Genomic DNA, 17,352 nt, shown 5'->3' with positions numbered 1-17,352 from the left:
TGTTTCTCACAAACATTGTGTATTGGGGTTATTATGACTTTTTTGGCAGTTGCAGACCCATGTGGGGGGGGGGACACATGCACATATATATATATAAATATATAAAATAAGCTTTTTGTATGTAAACACAGACAAAGGCACATTTACTTTGACCTTCCCTGGAGCCCGGAGGAAAGGGACATGGCCGTGCCACCAGATGGCCTCCTGGGAGGCTGGGAGAAGCAGCATTGCTTGGCAGCTCCATGCTGCTCTGGAGGGGTAGTTGGATTTGTTCCCTTTGCCATAATTGGACTAATGTGTTTGTGTGTTCACTGGAGTGTGCTACGCGCCCTTCACCAAGCAGGTCTTTGATGTGTGGGGCCTGGTGCTAGCCAGAGGGGGGTGTGGGTGTGTGCGTGCGTGCGTGTGTGTTCCAGAACAGAATGCATAGCCAGTCTCTTTTATTCCTGCTAGGCAGATCTGATTTTTTTGGTAAAAGGGCTATTTTCTTTCCCTTCCTTAAGTCTGCCCTTGTGGGGACCCTAGGGTTTATATTGGAATTGATTGGTGTAACCCTGAACTCCATTTCTGACATCTCCACACTCATGTCTAGTCTTTGCCTGGGCAGAAATTATGGCAGAGCTTAACGAACTCCTGGACGGTTTGGGGTGCGCAGCTAAGTGTAAGGGTCTGTATGGCGCAGGCCTGGCATGAAGGCCACGTTTGGTCAGACTGAGAAGCACAAGCAGAAAGGCGGCTGCCTCGGTTCTTTGCCGGCTTTGGGCCATGGGCTTCCCTGACAGGAAGGCTCTGTTACTGAGGTCTGTCATGGCTGTGCAGCTCATGTGATTTTACTGTTTAGATATTATATGCCTGGAATGCTGCTAAATTTGCCTCCAGTATAGCCATAAAGAAACCAAAATCTGCCACGGAGGGGCGGAAGGAAACTAGTATACTTTCTCTGCATTTGTGTATGTTTAGAGGATTTTTTTTAAAGATAAGAGAGGTTCATAGAGTTATCGTAGTGCAAGCTTTTGTGAGTTTGGGGCTGCTTTGTCAGATGCTGATGAAGCCGCTTCAGTGCAAATGCTGCAGTACAAACGTGCCACAGGATTCAACTTCTGCCACAAAACTTTGGTATGGCTGTTCTGGAATATGAAAGGCTAAAAAATACAATTTCTCTGGGGTATCTTCAGTTGGTGATGCTGGTGTGGTGTGAATTTGTGTTTCCTGGAACTTTTCACCTTCACTCAATTGTGTCTCTTGCCTCCTATGGGACCAGTCAAGACAGCTTCCGTTTGCCAGGATGCCTGAGCCCTTTGGACGGAGATATCAGGTGCACCCCTGGAATGAGGAGGCTCAAAGTCTTTTCCTTCACCTGTATCACTGGTCTTAGCTGCTCTGAAGCCCTTTCCAGTGCTTTTGAGTGAGGGGGGAGGGGCAGATTTCTAGCACAAAGACAGGCTTGAGCCCCCACCCTTCCTTACTGTACTAGAAGGGGATTATTGCTTACTCTTCAAAATGCAGATATGAGGGAGAGAAGATCACTATTTCCTGTGGCGGTCCAGAGCACATCTGTGGGGAAAGATGTGTCCGATCAGGAAGTTTTGTTTCTTTCCTTTGGGTGGTGTTTGTAGTTTCAAAAGACCATGGTGACACTTTGCAGAGACTTTTTTGCCTCTAGGACCCATCGAGATGTTTGTTTCAGCCACTTCTTATGACAGAGCTGACTTTGGGATGAGTGTCTGGAGGAGTGCTGATTTCCTGTTCCCCCTCCAAAGATGATGGTATCAGCCTGTGAAGTAATTGAGCGTATGGGCCATTTGGACTTCTCAGCGGGTGCCGTTCCCATTGCTGGAACTATTTTCAGTTATCCTAGTTCTAGCCATGAGAAATCTAAACAATTGAAACAAACTCGCAAACAAAACTGTAGCATTTCCCTAATTTGGGAAGGGGTAGTGCTGTGAGTTCAGCTCTTTCCTAGGTCAAACCGGCTTCCTGTATCTTTTTGTTTGTGTTGGGGTGCCAGGAGCACATGGTGGGTGCTGTCACTAGGATAGGAAAGAGGTTTGCCCTGAATAGAACCCTGCCTTCTATCCTATCTGTCCACAAATCAGGCATTATGTCAGTGGGAAATTTGGCTGCTCGCTGTTTTAGGAAGTGTGTTTTGCTCTAGGTCCTGTATGGAAGAGGTTTATTTAAGATGGTTAGAATGGTAGTCACAAGCCTTTATTGGCATAAAATAAACATACAAAATCAGCATACAAAATTTGCCCATTATTGCTCACAATTATAGACACTGGTACTAAAATACTAAATACTAAAATATATACATGGTCCTTCTGTAACTATAGGACATTCCTTCAGCTAAGTTAACTCACTTAAACGTCATCGGATACTGACAGAAGCTAGAAAAATTACTGCTGGCTATATGTGGTCATAATACATAGACATTGGTTGGTATTCATCTAGACTTACGTCTATTATTGTTAGCAGAAATTTTGCTACATTCTCACACACTGTGGGATCCATGTTGTTCAAAAAAGCATAAGGTATCTTTAAGAGCATCAGTTGTGGGGATTGTTATACAGAAATGGGATAAGTGCAGATTGTGACATTCTGATTTTTTTTGCAAACCTTACACAATGAAAGAGCGTATGATCGAGTCTCTCCACCCGCCCCATATTGCATGGACAGCCTTAGCCTCCCTCTGTTTATCAATTTATTTGATATCTGCCATAGAGCAGCATAGAAGGCATTAGATTGAATCTGGCCAGTGTGACAGCTCTTCTTCATTTAGGGTTGGTGATCCACTGTAACTAATTGGCTATGTGTCCCTGTTCAATTGGAATAAGCAGGGTCAGGGGGGAACCACGCTTTCCTCGCGAAGCTGTTATCATATCCCGATACTCTTGTTCCTAATAGCTTAGCTTTTCAAGCAGCTATATGCTTCTGATGATAGGGAAAGAGGGACTAACGACTCTAATGAAAAGCCAAAGAGTGTTGATTTTTCCCTCAACTAGTTTCAGCCACCTAGAATTCCTTGCATAGTCGGAAAGCATGAGGTGTAACAAACTGGAGTGCTCCTGCAGAATAGTGTAGATCACTGCAGCCAGTATCTGACAGTTCTCAGCCAGGCCATCGTGGCATATGATATTTGCCCGAGTTCTAAACATAGGGCTGCATATGAAGCACAATTTGGTAAGCCCATAATTTTGTGGAAGAAACGGGACTGGGCTGTGTTTATATTTTTGTTTATAGCTCCGATCCAAATAGGTGCTCCATAGAGGAGCTGAGAGCCGCATTTAGCATTGAACACCTTCAATGCGGATGGTATATACTGGTGGCCCACAGTGAAAAAGAAACGCTGAATTGCTAGGGCACTGTTGTTAGCTGCAGCGAGTGCTAATTTCCTATGTACTGCCCAATTAAGGTTGCTAGTAAGAGTTATGCCCAAATATTTGAACTGGTTAACTTGTTCTATGGGTCTGTTATTGATGGTCCATGTATGACTAGGGGGTCAGATGGTTAGAATGGCTCAGAATTTACACTGGGGTAAATTTACCCAGAGAAAGCCAAATAGCTGTTAGCTTCATTGTTTGAAAGTGATGCCCACAGGAATGTGGTACATTCTCTTGATATAAAGATTCTAGAGCAGATCATTAAACAGACAGTCTGGAAGCACTTAGAAGGGTGATCACCAAAACTCAACATGGGTTTCTCAAAAACAAGTTATGCCAGACTAATCCTCTCTTTTTTTAATAGAGTGACAAGTTGGGTAAACAATGGGAATGCTGTGGACGCAGCAGACCTTGACTTCAGCAAGGCCTTTGACAAGGTCTCCCCTGGCATTCTTGCAAGCAAGCTAGAAAAATGTGGGCTAGGCAGTGCTCCTTTTACATAGGTTGGTAATTGGTTGACTGACCAAACCCAAAGGGTGCTCACCAATGGCTGCTCTTCATCCTGGAGAGAAGTGACTAGTGGGGTCCCTCAGGATTCTGTCCTGGACCCAGTGCTTCAATATTTTTATCAGTGACTGGGAAGGTGGAATAGAGGGCCTGTCAATCAAATTTGCAGATGACACCTAATCAGGAAGGATAGCTAATACCCCAGAGGACAGGATCCGAATCCAAAATGACTTGGATAGATTATAGGACTGGGCCAAAACTAACAAAATGAATTTTAACAGAGAGAAATGTAAGATACTACACTTTGGCAGGGGCAGGAAAAATGAAATTCACAGATGTAAGATGGGTGACACCTGGCTTGACAACACTACATGCGAAAGGGATCTTGGAGTCTTAGTGGACCACAAACTGAACATGAGCCAGCAGTGTGATGCAGCACCTAAGAAAGCCAATGCAATTCTGGGCAGCATTGAGAGCAGTATAATGTCTAGATCAGGGGCTGTAACAGTACCTCCCTATTCTGCATTGGTCAGACCTCACCTGGAATACTGGGTCCAGTTCTGGGCACTGCAATTCAAGAAGGATATTGACAAGCTGGAATGGGTACAAAGGGTGACCAAAATGGTCAAAGATCTGGGTTCCACACCCTGTGAGGATCAGCTTTGGGAGCCGGTCTGGAGAAGAGAAGGTGAAGGGGTGACGTGACAGCCAAGTTTCAGTACTTGAAGGGATGTCATGTTGAAGAGGGAGCAAACTTGTTTTCTGCTGTTCCAGAGGACAGGGAGTAATGGATTCACAGTACAGGAAAATATTCCACCTAAACATTAGGAAGAACTTCCTGACAGTGAGGGCTGTTTGACAGTGGAATGCGCTGCGTCAGAATGTGGTGGAGTCTTCTTCTTTGGAGGTTTTTAAATGGGTTGGATGTCCATCTATTGGGAGTGTAATCAGTGGTATTCCAGCCCCCCCCCCCCCGCCCCCCCAACGCTGCCTGACTTTTAAAAAAACAGCATCAAAGGTTTTGAGCACCTGAACACACAGAGGCAATTTTAGCATTTTGAAGCTATTTATCAAATATGGGATCACTCTTTAAATGGCTTAGGACTTTTTTCCTCGTAAATTAAAGTACATAACTTTAAGAAATTGAAATATTATCCCACTCTGGAGGAGGGGGCGTGTTTCTCTCACAGTGGTCTGCGGAGCGGTGGTGAGCCCTTTGCTGCCAGAGCTGAGTTAAAACATCAGAGAGGGATTGCTTTCCTCGGTCTTCCACAATGCAGCCAAGTGGTCTCTGTCCCTGCTGTAGGGATGTCTGTTAGGTTGGGGACACACCTACATGGGTATCATTGCCCTGAGCCACATTGGTCCAAAGTGACACCTAAAAACAAATACCTCTTCTTAGGATATCAAAGTGTGCAGGCTTCCAGTTCTGCAGAACTCTCCGTGGGGAGGGCGGAGAGAACTCTTCCCTGGGATTTGAATGGCTGCATCGCCAGTCTCCGTAAGCCAGAAGGAGGGCAGAGAAGGTGGTAGCGGTGCTGGGGTGTCTGCAGCCTGGCAGACCTCCAGTGTCATCACAAACCTGGCAGCTCCCATTCTGTTCATCAGGGGCAGTTCGGGGATGGAGACTTGATTGCAAGGGGGGGGGGGGGATTTGCTGGCACGACATAACTGCGTGTGCTTGCGTGAAGGTGTGGTCAGCTGTTCTTTGCTGTTTCTCCTTTGTTCTTACAGCTGTTTGCACTAAGTCCCTGTTGTCCTCTAGCAGACGGGCAGTCAGCCAGCCATCGCAGGGGACTACTTCTTCTGTGACAAGGTCATCCCAGTCTGTCAGTTGTGGCTGGGAGAACCTGGCCTGCCATCCTGCTCAGAGCTGAGGAGCGCACTGCAGGGCAAACAGCCACGCCCAGACTGGACTCCTCCTGACTTTGAACTCACGGGAGCCGGAGGCTCCAAAATGTCTTTAGAAGTAAGAGCTTTAAAGCTTAGCAGTAATAAAACAGCCAAAGCTTTCACAAGCTGAAAGGCATCGGGGGAAACTGAACAAGGCCAGCTTAAGCCTTCCACACCCTGCATGGGAGGAACTTCAGGCCTTTCCTCTGCCTTTGGTTGATTCCCCACTTACCATCGACCACCCTTTGCTGCGCGCTACTCTCAGCGTGCGTCATTTCTGGTGCGCTCCCAGGATTCCAGCGCGGGGTCATCAAAAGGCGCCATTTTGAGGAGCGCCAGGAATGAGACGCGCTGAGGGGGCGTGAGAGCGGCAGCGTCGGGGCGGCTGCGTTGTTGCCGCCCCTTTAGTGGGGAGTGCCACGGGATCCTGCGCTACTTGGCAAGAGTAGCGCGCAGCAGATGGTAAGTGGGGAAACCACTGTCTGTTTCCTTGAAATGGAGGGCAGCTTTGGGCCAGAATCCCCAGTTCAGAAGGGTTGTGCCCCGCCCCCTTTCCCCTCCTCCTTCTGGTTGCAGCTATTTGAGGGGGAGAAAGGCCACTTCTCAGGACTTGGGGATTTCATATCAAGGCCAAGGATAAGAGGCTTGGATCCTGCCATTTGCTTCCATTTCCACAGTGCTGCCCTCTGGTGCTGGGCCCTTTCTGCTTCTTGCAGGACAGTCGGCTTGTGCGAGTGGAAGGTGGGTGGGTGGGTCGTGCAGGAAGAAGCCCCTCCCCCCTTCCGTGGGAATGAAAGGGTTCCAATCCAAGCTGGTATCCTTTTTAAAAAACCTGATTGGTTTAGGCCTCCCATATCTGCAGGGGCAATTTTGAAGTGTCTCAGGTAGCAACTCTAGCAAACATCTCTGCCTTGGGGAATTGCCAGCAGTAGAGAGTCATGCTGTGCTGGATGAGCCTGTGACCTGCCAGGGCACGAGGCTGCTGCTCCGAGCGCTGCCAGGTTGCTTGTCTGAGTTGAGGGTGAAGACCGGTAACAAGATAACTATGCACACTTTTGGTTCTGCCCCAGTGGTGTGGAATGCTTGTGTTTAGCTCTGAAGCCCTGCTTTCCCTCCCGGTGCTGCACTGCCTTCTGTTCCATGTGGGGTGGAGGATGGACACTCGAAGCCTCGTCAAGAGTGTTGGCAAGACGAAGGCATCATCTGATAGGCAGCCTCGGCCGTTTTCAGTACTTCAGCCTGCAATGCTGGGCTTGCTGGAGGCGTGGGATGTGAGTGATGAAAGTGATTTGAAAGTGAATTAATTTTGCAAAGGCCGTCTTTCTGTTCAGGCACCTGTCAGCTGCTGAACCGCAGTGAAGATTGGGTGTCCTTGAACTGTGCTTAGAAATCAAGGGGAAAGTGACCAATACTTGGTTAAAGGCAAAAGGAGGTCCTGCGAACTCTGCTCCGGGCAGGGCAGACTGGAGCGTTTGCTGCCTGTGGGTTGCTGGCTGAGGCCAGGTGGGTCGAAGCTGGTCTTTAAATAGAACTGTTTGATTATGAGTAGCCTGCACATGTTTTGTTGATGATGCAAACAATGGCAAAAGCTGTATCTGATAAATATACATATCTCTGACATTACTGTAGATTTTGTAATTGGTAGTATATATTAAAAATACTTCCAGCGCTGTGGCTTATTTCCCAATTGTAGATGAGTCTGGGAAAAGCCATTCACCGTATGTCGGTTCTGAAAACGGTTTTCAGGATTGCCTTCTGGGCCATGGCATCATGTCACACAGAAGAAACGCTGTATGCCAAAAGACTCCAGTGCCCTTCGCTGCCCGCACATGCCTCATTTACAAGGAACAGGCAGGAGAGATCATTAGTTGCAATTGTCCCGGGTAAATTAGTAATGGAGTTTGGCTTAGCTGCCTGAAAGTAAAGGCAATGGAAGTGAAAATCTTCCAAACTCTGATGTTAATGCTGTTGCAGCAATTGGTATTTTATTATGTACTATTACAGCTGCACTTGGGGGCAAATGCCATATGCTATTTAGGGTCAAATGAGACCCTGCCAGCATTCCAGTCATGGTATTTTGGCATCGCATGTAGCTTGGTCCTTAGCGGATGAATTGACATCCTAGCAATATTGAAATTAGTGTAAATGAAGGAAATGTGAACGAAGGAAATGGAAGCATCAGTCACATACCTGAATATTTATCTGTCTGGGCAAAGTCAGTTTTGCTTCATGCCGATTCCTCTTTTGTTCAGCCCCTTCTGGTGTGTCTCACACAGGGCAATCCTGAGCAGTGTTACTCCTTCTGAGCCTATTAACACCAGTAGACTGAGGTGGGGGTGGCTGTGTCGTGGACCACGCTGCAGGAAGGCAAGGCCCCTGCACTCTACAAGTGGACGTCTTCAGCCTCGGTTCCTTTCCTCTTTGAATGCAATCTGTAATGTGAGCTCCAGCACAAATCGTGTTTCCTAAGCAGATCAAAGGAGGCTTTTCTGACATTACCAGCTAGGAAGAGAGAGGATTATTGTTTAGTGGTTTCAAGCGCCTTTTGGGGAGGGTGGGGAGAGGGGCAGACCATGTGACTACCCAGATGCGGGATGCAGGATCTTCTGCATTCAAGAGCCTGCCAGCCTCTTTTCCCCCAAAGTGACCTTTAAAGTGGCCAATCTGGACCACTCCCATTAGCCAAACAATTGTATGCAATGACTGGGGTGAATCCACCAAGTCCTCAGGAAAGGGAGTCTTCTGTGCACTAGGTCATTACTGACCTATGGGGTGATGTTGCATCACAAAGTTTATGAGGCAGGCTGTGTTTATGGGGTGGTTTCCTTTCACCTTCCCCAGTCTTTACCCCCAGCAAGATGGGTGCTCATTTTACTAACCTCACAAGGATGGAAGGCTGAGTGAATCTTGAGTCGGCTCCCTGAAACCGCCTTCCATCGGGATTGAACTCAGGTCATGAGCAGAACTTTTGACTGCAGCGGACCACTCTGCACCACAAGGTTCCTTAGTGCTCTGTAGGAATCTACAAATACAGCCTGGATGGATAATATGAGCAATTCATTTTAGAATGATTTTGACTGGCGCTTAAACTTGGAGACGGTGACTTGATATTGCCAAGCCAAGGGATTCTTCTGCTCTGCTATCAACAACAGTCCCTTAAAAAACTGAAACACACACACACACAGCTTCTCATTTTTCATTTTCAACACGATCATGGAAATAGTTAAGACTAAAAATACTCCCAGCCTTTTAAAAACAGCCCAGATATGAAATGCAAGACCTGCAACATTAAAACCTAACCCTGCTGTGTTGTCCAGGGTTCCTAAGCCCCCTTGAAATAGTTATGAGGTTTGCTTTAGTTTGAATCAAGCATACAGATGAGGAGTAAAAGGGATGGGGGTAAAAAGGGCAGCATTTTATTGGAATTTTGTCTTGCTTCTAATAAAACTTGTTTTCCCAGAAGATATTCTGTGCGGAACAGTTTAATTTGAGTCCAGGAGCACCTAAGCAACCAACAAGATTTTTGAGGCATAAACTTTCAAGAGAAAGAGGATGAGCTTTGACTCTGGCAAGCTTACACCCAGTCTGTAAAGTGCTCCTGGGCTGGAAATCTGCAGACCAACTCAGCTACCAGAGTGTTGTGGGTTTTCTGGGTTCCATGGCCGTGTTCCAGTAGCATTTTCTCCTGACGTTTCGTTTCTGAAGATGCCAGCCACAGATGCAGGTGAAACGTCAGGAGAAAATGCTACTGGAACACGGCCATAGAACCCAGAAAACCCACAACACACTAATTGAAGTCGGCCCATGAGGGTTGCAAGGAAGAGGCGAGACGCAGCGATATCATCTGGTGGAGAGAGCCAGTGGCAGGAAGCGTGATCCGTGGATCTGGCAACTCTGCCATGGTTTGGTCCCTGGCACCTTTTATTAGGGTTTGCTGAGAGGCGGGGCAGGAGAGCGGGAGAATATTGTACAGTACATGACTCATGGGGCTGCATACGTGAGAGAAGAAACGTTCCTGTCCGGGCCTAATCCATACCTGGGGGTATGCACCCCTTTGTCCGGGACATTTTGTGACAGTGAGTCAGGCATCTTATGACCGATGACTCATGGGGGTCTTGTGTCAGGTGAGCGTGTGCGCCCAGAAGGGCACAGATGGCACAGGCATTCCTGCGCTCTGTCTGAGGCTCTGCTGGGTTCGCGGGGCTCATCCCTACACTAATGATTCCGGCCATGAAAGCCTTCTACAATACAATGAACTCAGCTACCCTTTGCAGCTATTCTGTGTGGGTTTTCCCCATGTTAGCCTCCGTTTCTGTACTAGTTTGATATTATAGCCAGAGGCGTAGCTGGGCCAGAGTGCGCCCGGTGCACACACTGTGTTTTCCTCCTTGGCGCCCTGCCCCCCCTTACCTTAGTGCAGGCTGGAGAAGCCGCCTGTTCCCTTCAGACTGAAAACGGCCTGGTGGAAGCTACACTTTCATGAGACCCTGGGGCTTGCAAGATCTCCTGGGAAGTGTGGTTCCCATCAGGCCGTTTTCAGCCTGAAGGAAACAGGCTGCTTCTCCAGCCTGCACTGTTTCATGAAGGTAAGTATGGGGGGGCACTGCGGGGGGGATTTTCCACCCCGGGTGCACGCCTGGTGCAACACGTGCACCCCAGCCCCCTGGTAGCTCAGCCTCTGATTATAGCTAATGTGAGACTAGGATCGAGGAGAGCCAGATTAAGATCTCTCTTCTTCCAGGGAACTACTAGAAACAAAAATGAAGTTCCGTTGTTGTAGTTGCAGAGGGGGCTCTTGAGTCATGAAAACAGGATTCCCTGAGGGGTGTCTGCTGTTCCTGACTTAGGAATCACACCAAACTGCAGAAGCCAAGGGAGCCGGTCAGGGCTCACGGCAAGACCACCTCCCACATTCCTAAGGATCGGCCATCGTGGACAATGGCCCAGCTGTCTCTGGTGTTCGGTCTGCTCCAAGCTAATCCCAATTCTCAAGTGCCTCCAAACACAGTCTTGGGCTCTCCTTTTAAATCCACCTTTGCTTCTTCAGGTCCAGCTCTGCCAGCGGAAAAAAAACCCGCTCAACCTGTGCAAATCTTGACGGGGCTGTAGAGAATCTGTGCAGTAGAGCTCCCTTCCCCTTTCCAGCATTTTCAGATAAAAGAAGAGTAGAAGAGTTGGATTTATATCCTCCCTTTCTCTCCTATAGGAGACTCAAAGGGGCTTACCAACTCCTTTCCCTTCCCCCCCCCCCTTGCAACCCACCCTGTGAGGTAGGTGGGGCTGAGAGAGCTCAGAAGAACTGTGACTAGCTCAAGGTCACCCAGCTGGCGTGTGTTGGAGTGCACAAGCTAATCTGGTTCCCCAGATAAGCACCCACAGCTCAGGTGGCACGGCAGGGAATCACTCAGACCTGGTCCAGTTTGAGAGAGATTGTCAGGATTGCAATAATTTTTTACTTCTGCTGCTGTTCCATTCTAAAGGATCACGTTGGTCTTGTTCCCATCTTAGACCCAAGGGCCATTGATGGCTTTGTTCACCTCAGCGATTTGTGCCCTCTCTGCATTTGAACAAAGGAATGTGGTTCACTTCCACAGCCTTGAAAGATGTGTGTTTGTTTCCGTATTACGACCTGTCCACAACATTACAAACATATCCATTTTGCAGCAGACAACCTACACTGCCAATATTGGCTACACCTTCAGTTCTCACAAAGTATGTCTTTATTATCAGGGCATTTCTATGCTTCTTTTCTCCCCTAACCCGCTTGCAGAGACTTTCAAAGTGCCCACACACCCACTCTTAGCAGTGCTGTTTCAATGAACACAAAGAACAATACAACAATGTGTGTAACGTATAGATACGTAAAAACCAAGAATAGCGTCACACACTAAGGCGGAAACTAAATAAATGCAAAGCCAATAAATCTCTGAAGTTACTGCTATAATTCATAAAGTATTGTATAACAAACAAATAGACCAAAGTCATAATTCAAATTCATCAAAATAATTATCTAAGTCTCTGTAAGTATCTAGAGTCTCTCATTCAAATTCTTATAACAAAACATACTGTGTGATATTATATGCAAAAGGCCAAAATAATGGTTCAAAGAGGGTCAAAGTAAATATCTCCAGTCTTATAAATCCTTTAGAGTCTCTCTCTCAGAGTCTCTCTCTCAAACGCCTCACGCGTTTCAAAAAGCGTTTTCGTGGATATCTTCCTCAGGAGAAGAAATTCATAAATTCTCATTTTCATATTTCTTAATTGCCATATGGATTTTTTATCTCTCCGCAGAGTTGCGGAGAGATAAGAGTAAGGAGTGCATGAGAGCTCTACCTTTTGCATATAATATCACACTGTATGTTTTGTTATAAGAATTTGAATGAGAGACTCTAGATACTTACAGAGACTTAGATAATTATTTTGATGAATTTGAATTATGACTTTGGTCTATTTGTATGTTATACAATACTTTATGAATTATAGCAGTAACTTCAGAGATTTATTGGCTTTGCATTTATTTAGTTTCCGCCTTAGTGTGTGACGCGATTCTTGGTTTTTACTTTTCAATGAACACGCCTGATCCGCTGCACCTGGGAGCTGCCTGCTTTCCTTGCGTGGACCACCGGTGCTGCCAGCTCTTGCCCTGCCGCAAGCAATTCACCTTCTGGCAGATCTCAGTTTATGGATCAGTAGGGGGAGGCCTCGCCTCACCCCTCCAGTTGCATTTGCTTATGGGACCAGGACATATCTCCACCCACGCACAGACATGTCCACTCATGGGCTTAGTGTTCTCAGCCACTGGAGGTGGCCACGTGTGAGCAACTTCCTTTTGGCAGCAAATGCTGAGTGGCCAAGTCAAGCGCTAGGTGGCCCCTAGGCTCTGCAGGCTGTCTGCCTGTCTCAGTATAGCCAATGCTCTGTACACGTTTCCTGCTCATACGGAGACTATCGTGCAAGACACGGGAGGTCTGCATCTTATTTAGCCCACCGTGGTTTATCTGGGCAGGGGTGCTTTTCTCTGCTTCCCTCAAGGGTAGAATCTGTTATCCCAGGACCTGGGCAGGGTATAATTTGTTTGTTATTAGCCTGTCTCTCTGCATCTTCAGAGTCCTGTTCAAGCAGGCTTGCAGTTGAAGGAATCTGGCAACATTCCACTGTGATATGTCTAGAGGGAACTGGTCATCTGCTTGGTCTTCAAGAGATCTCCTAAACTCACAGACATGCTCCACCTGCTGCTGTGTCTTTATGAAATGGGACTGTGTTCGCCTGTTTGTTGCATTCCAGTTTTGACCTCTGTTACAACAAGAGTCCCCCATTTTTTGAGCCTGTGGGCATGTTTGGGCTTCTGGCCCAGCGGAGTGGACACTGCTGCAAAACGGCTGCCGCAGGAGGCAAAATGAACCGCAAGATGGCCGCTGCAGCTTAACTTCAATAACTCCGTGTTGATCTTTGTGCTGTGATCACAGCGGCTACCAAAACAATATTTTTGAAATGGTTTATCATTGCTCATTAGAAGCCCGGCTGGGCAAAAACCCTATCTAGTCCCACCCACTTCCCCAAAACACTTGGCCAGCCCCAAGAAGGGTGCTGGGGACCCCTTATTCCAGCATCCCCAATGATTTAGTTCGCCCTTTCTTAATAACCTTGCCTACTTTGTGCCCTCCTGAAAAAGCTGTTCTCAGAAGACCCAACACCCTCCGTTCGCCCCTCTGTTCCTCCCTTTTGCAAGGACAAGCCAGTTCTCCATCCAGAGACAACTCTCTTAACCGAGGTGGTTTCCAGGTTGTGCTCTCACCAGGATCTCCCCACCCTGGATGGGCGGTTGTTGACTCTTGCTTTCTGCGTTGCTTTCAGGAGGGTCCTCTTCTGGAGGATCTTGGGCTATCTGCATTCAGTGGCGAAGCCTAGTAGCCTCTCATAAGCCACCTTTGATCACAGCCAGTGGTGGGATCCAAAAATTTTAGTAACAGGTTCCCATAGTGGTGGGATTCAGACTGTGGTGTAGCGCCAATGGGGCTGGGTGGGGCACAATGGGGGTGGCGAGGTAGCATTCCGTGGTAGGGCATTCCGCAAAGTGAGGGCGGCGGCTGTGGCAAGGGCGCGGTAAATGCGCCGGTCCTTAGGTGGGAAACAGATACTTGCGCGAAGAGCGCAGGCTGCCACGCATACTTTTTACTGGTGCACCAATTACTCCTGCTATGAAGCTACTTCACAAGTTCTGCACGCTACTGCTGAGAGGAGGGGTGTAACTAAGGCAAAAATCACGTGGCAAAATCATCAATTAGTAACCCCCTCTCGGCACACACAAATAATCTCGGGAATCTGTGAGAACCTGCTGGATCCCACCTCTGATCACAGCACTACAAATTGGGCCACAACCATATCTGATGAGCTGCTGGAACTCATTCCACACGACCCCACGGCAGTCTCTGCTGCTCTTGGTAGAGATGTAGCCCTCCAGCCATGTAGTTGCAACTCTCCACCTTTGTGAGGTCTTAGAGGTAATGAAGTGCCCTGACAGGATACCACGTCCTGTTCCTACTACCAGGCAGGTCAACTTGCTGGTTTTGTGCCAGCACAGAAGCCACGGAAGGAGGAAGATATACTTACCAGGTAATTTGTTCCAAGTGGCCATCTGAGCAGACACACAATCCTTTCAGCAGATCCCTTTAGCCTGCTGGTAAGCAACCTGTATGTGCTGGTTTGATTCGTTGCCTGGTTCCCTAAGTAAATATCTGGACAGTTCTTGTGACAGGATCCTCAAGCCCCATGGGCTCACTTTCTCTTGCACCCCAGGGTGGCACGGCAGCCTTCCACGCCCAGTTCTCTTTGGCTGCCCCGGTTCTAAGCTCTTGGAAGACTTGAGGGTATCTGGACAGAACCCCTTGATTCAGTGGGCCCACCGTTACAAGGCAGATTTCAATGGGGAGAGTTTAAAATAAATGTTACTGTTTCGGAAAGAAGATAATTCAAACCATCGTTAAACATTTTATTGAGAGTGTTCCACTATAAAATATTTTACATAGTTGAGCGCTCACTAACATAATTCAAATTCTGTAGGTTCCATCGAGATGCTCCTGGAAGGGGAAGTGCTCTCAAAATGTTGCCGATTCTGAATTCTTGTAACGTCCCTTGACTCCACAAGCCGTGATGTGCACCCCTTCTAGGCTAGGGGAAACTGACATTTCACAATAGGAGCCTGCAGAGCTGTTCTGTAAAGACTGTACCTTTTCCCAGGCTCAGTCTGTGACCACGACCCAGGACTTCCGCTGCTTCAGGGTGTTGCTGGGGGCATTATATTTAGCATCCTTCATAGTTTTTGTATTCCCAGACCTGGCAGCAGATCTGCAGGATGTCTGGCAGACGCTCCGGCTCAGGCTTGCTATTCTGCAGAAGATCCTTTAGACAGGAGACGGGGTTTCCTTCTGTGAGCAGAGTGTGTGTTTGACCAGTGGTTTTAAAAGTCTCTTTTTCTGAGCTCACACCAAACAAGATGGGAAAGGCTCCAAGATTCACGTTCAGAATTGCTTACAAGCATCCAGTCTGCACTGAGACAGCCTTTACTTGTGCCCATGAAGCTGTCGTGGGTCCTCCCAGCTCAGTATTGTTGCCTCCGACTGGCCTCAGACCCAGAGAGGGAGGTCCTTCCTCCCCGCCCCACTACCTGAGATCCCCACCCAGCCACAGCCCTTCACCATGCCTCCGTCTCTGGTATTGACAGCCCTGTGCAGGCCTTGGTAGAGTGCCAGAGCCCCCCCTGGCAGCTGGTCTTCATGGTGTGGGTGAGGACTGTTGGAGTCTTCTGAGTGTTTCATTGCTGTCTGACCACCTTTCAGTCCTGTTTTGTGTTTCATGTCTATGCCAAATGGGAGCTCCCCCTCACAAAGTCGGCTGCCTTCTCTCTCCTACACTGGTTTTCTACCTTCTTATTTGCAGCGGGTGTAAAAGCCACCTGTAAGAAATCCAAGTTCCTTCAAAGTGTCCAGGTTGTAGGATGCCACATATCTAATAAATATTTTCAAAACTGAAGTTGCTGAGCTTCTTGTGTCTCTGTGTTAGCAGCCCGGGACCCCCAGCCTCTGAGTGAAGAAGGGCGTGGAAAGGCCCCGTGCCCAGATCTCTGGATTCTCCTGCAATAACATGGACTTGAGCTGTCCTCCTTTCCTTTAGATGGAATCTGGAACTCAGAGCATGCTAAGGTCTTCTTTGTGACAGACAGCTCAAGTAAATAAGGCTTGGAAGTGCAGTCAGAGGAACAAAGTGCCAAGGGAAAAAACCTTCCTTGCAGCAGGGGCCCTCTGACTGGGGAAACTGAGTTGCACTCCCATTGGTGGAGCCAGCTGACTGACAGGCAGGAAGTATCTCTCTGAGTGGGGAGAGACTGAAAACCTTTTGGCTTTGGATTCCTGCATGTTCACATCAAGTCCCTTAACTTTGTATGGTGGTGGTGCTGGGGAATCTACCTTGAGGGAATTTCAGTCAGAAAGTGGATCTGATCTGAAATATGGTGTGTGGCTGACAGCAGAAAATACTCAGACAAGAGAACTGGAAGTTTACTTAGTGGGCAAGGCAGATAGTGCAATAGTTGAGACTTTCTATAGTGACCATAAATGAAGTGTGAGGCGAATATATCCTCTGAAAGACAGAAGAATTCCACAGCCAGTTTGAAGGGGAATTATACTCAGATTCACAGTCTGCTGCGTTAGAAGCCGTCTGCAGAAGTTACCTCACAAAGAAGGTTTCTGAAGAGTGGGTGTGGAGGGGCTGTGTGTACTAAGAGTTTATGTGAATCCATAAGTCAGTAACATCTAAGAGGAACGCAAGAAAACTGCACCCTCGTAAGAAATATAACGTCTAATAAACTGGGAAGCCTGGAACGCTTGAAAAAATCCTGGGCCTATAACAGAAACCTAAGATTGCAAATAGGAGAGAATGCTGCTAGAACACGGCCATACAGCCTGGAAACCACACAGCACCCCAATTTACTCCTGCCTGATTTCCATCTGCTGAAATATCTCCTAAGTCCATTTTTGTGTTCAACACATCTTTGCTTTTGTATGTTGAACTTGCCTCAGTTCTCTAGTGCCTTGAAAACGGGGGATTTGCTTTAAATAAAAAGGCTCTCTTCACTTTTCTGGAATTCCTTGGGCTGAGCAGATAAGCTAAAACCCTCACACTGTACCTGAAAGGCAGCTCAGTAAAGGTCCAAAGACCTCCAAGGAAGTCCAGGGTCATGACTGCAGAAGGCAGAAATGGCAAACCACCTTCACAGGTTTCCTGCCTTGAAAACCCTGTGGGATGGCCATAAGTCCTCTGACATCTGATGACAAAAATAGGAGGGGGGAGGGGGAGGAAATGGCAGAGGAATCTCTTAAACATCTGGGCACTTCTCTTCCTTGACTAGTGCATCCTTTAAGCTACAGAATAAACACTAATACTGGTTTCCACTGCATTAAAATTTCTTTTAGCTCTTTCTGTCTCTTGCCAGACCCATTTCATTGGTGGGAAGTGGCGGCCTGAATCTTTCCATGAGGAAAAGTAATGCACCACCTTAAGTGTTTTGTTCATGCAT

The sequence above is a fragment of the Sphaerodactylus townsendi genome, linkage group LG04 (assembly GCF_021028975.2).
Source record: "Sphaerodactylus townsendi isolate TG3544 linkage group LG04, MPM_Stown_v2.3, whole genome shotgun sequence".
NCBI lineage: Eukaryota > Metazoa > Chordata > Lepidosauria > Squamata > Sphaerodactylidae > Sphaerodactylus > Sphaerodactylus townsendi.
Note: the sequence above shows the minus strand (reverse complement) of the source record.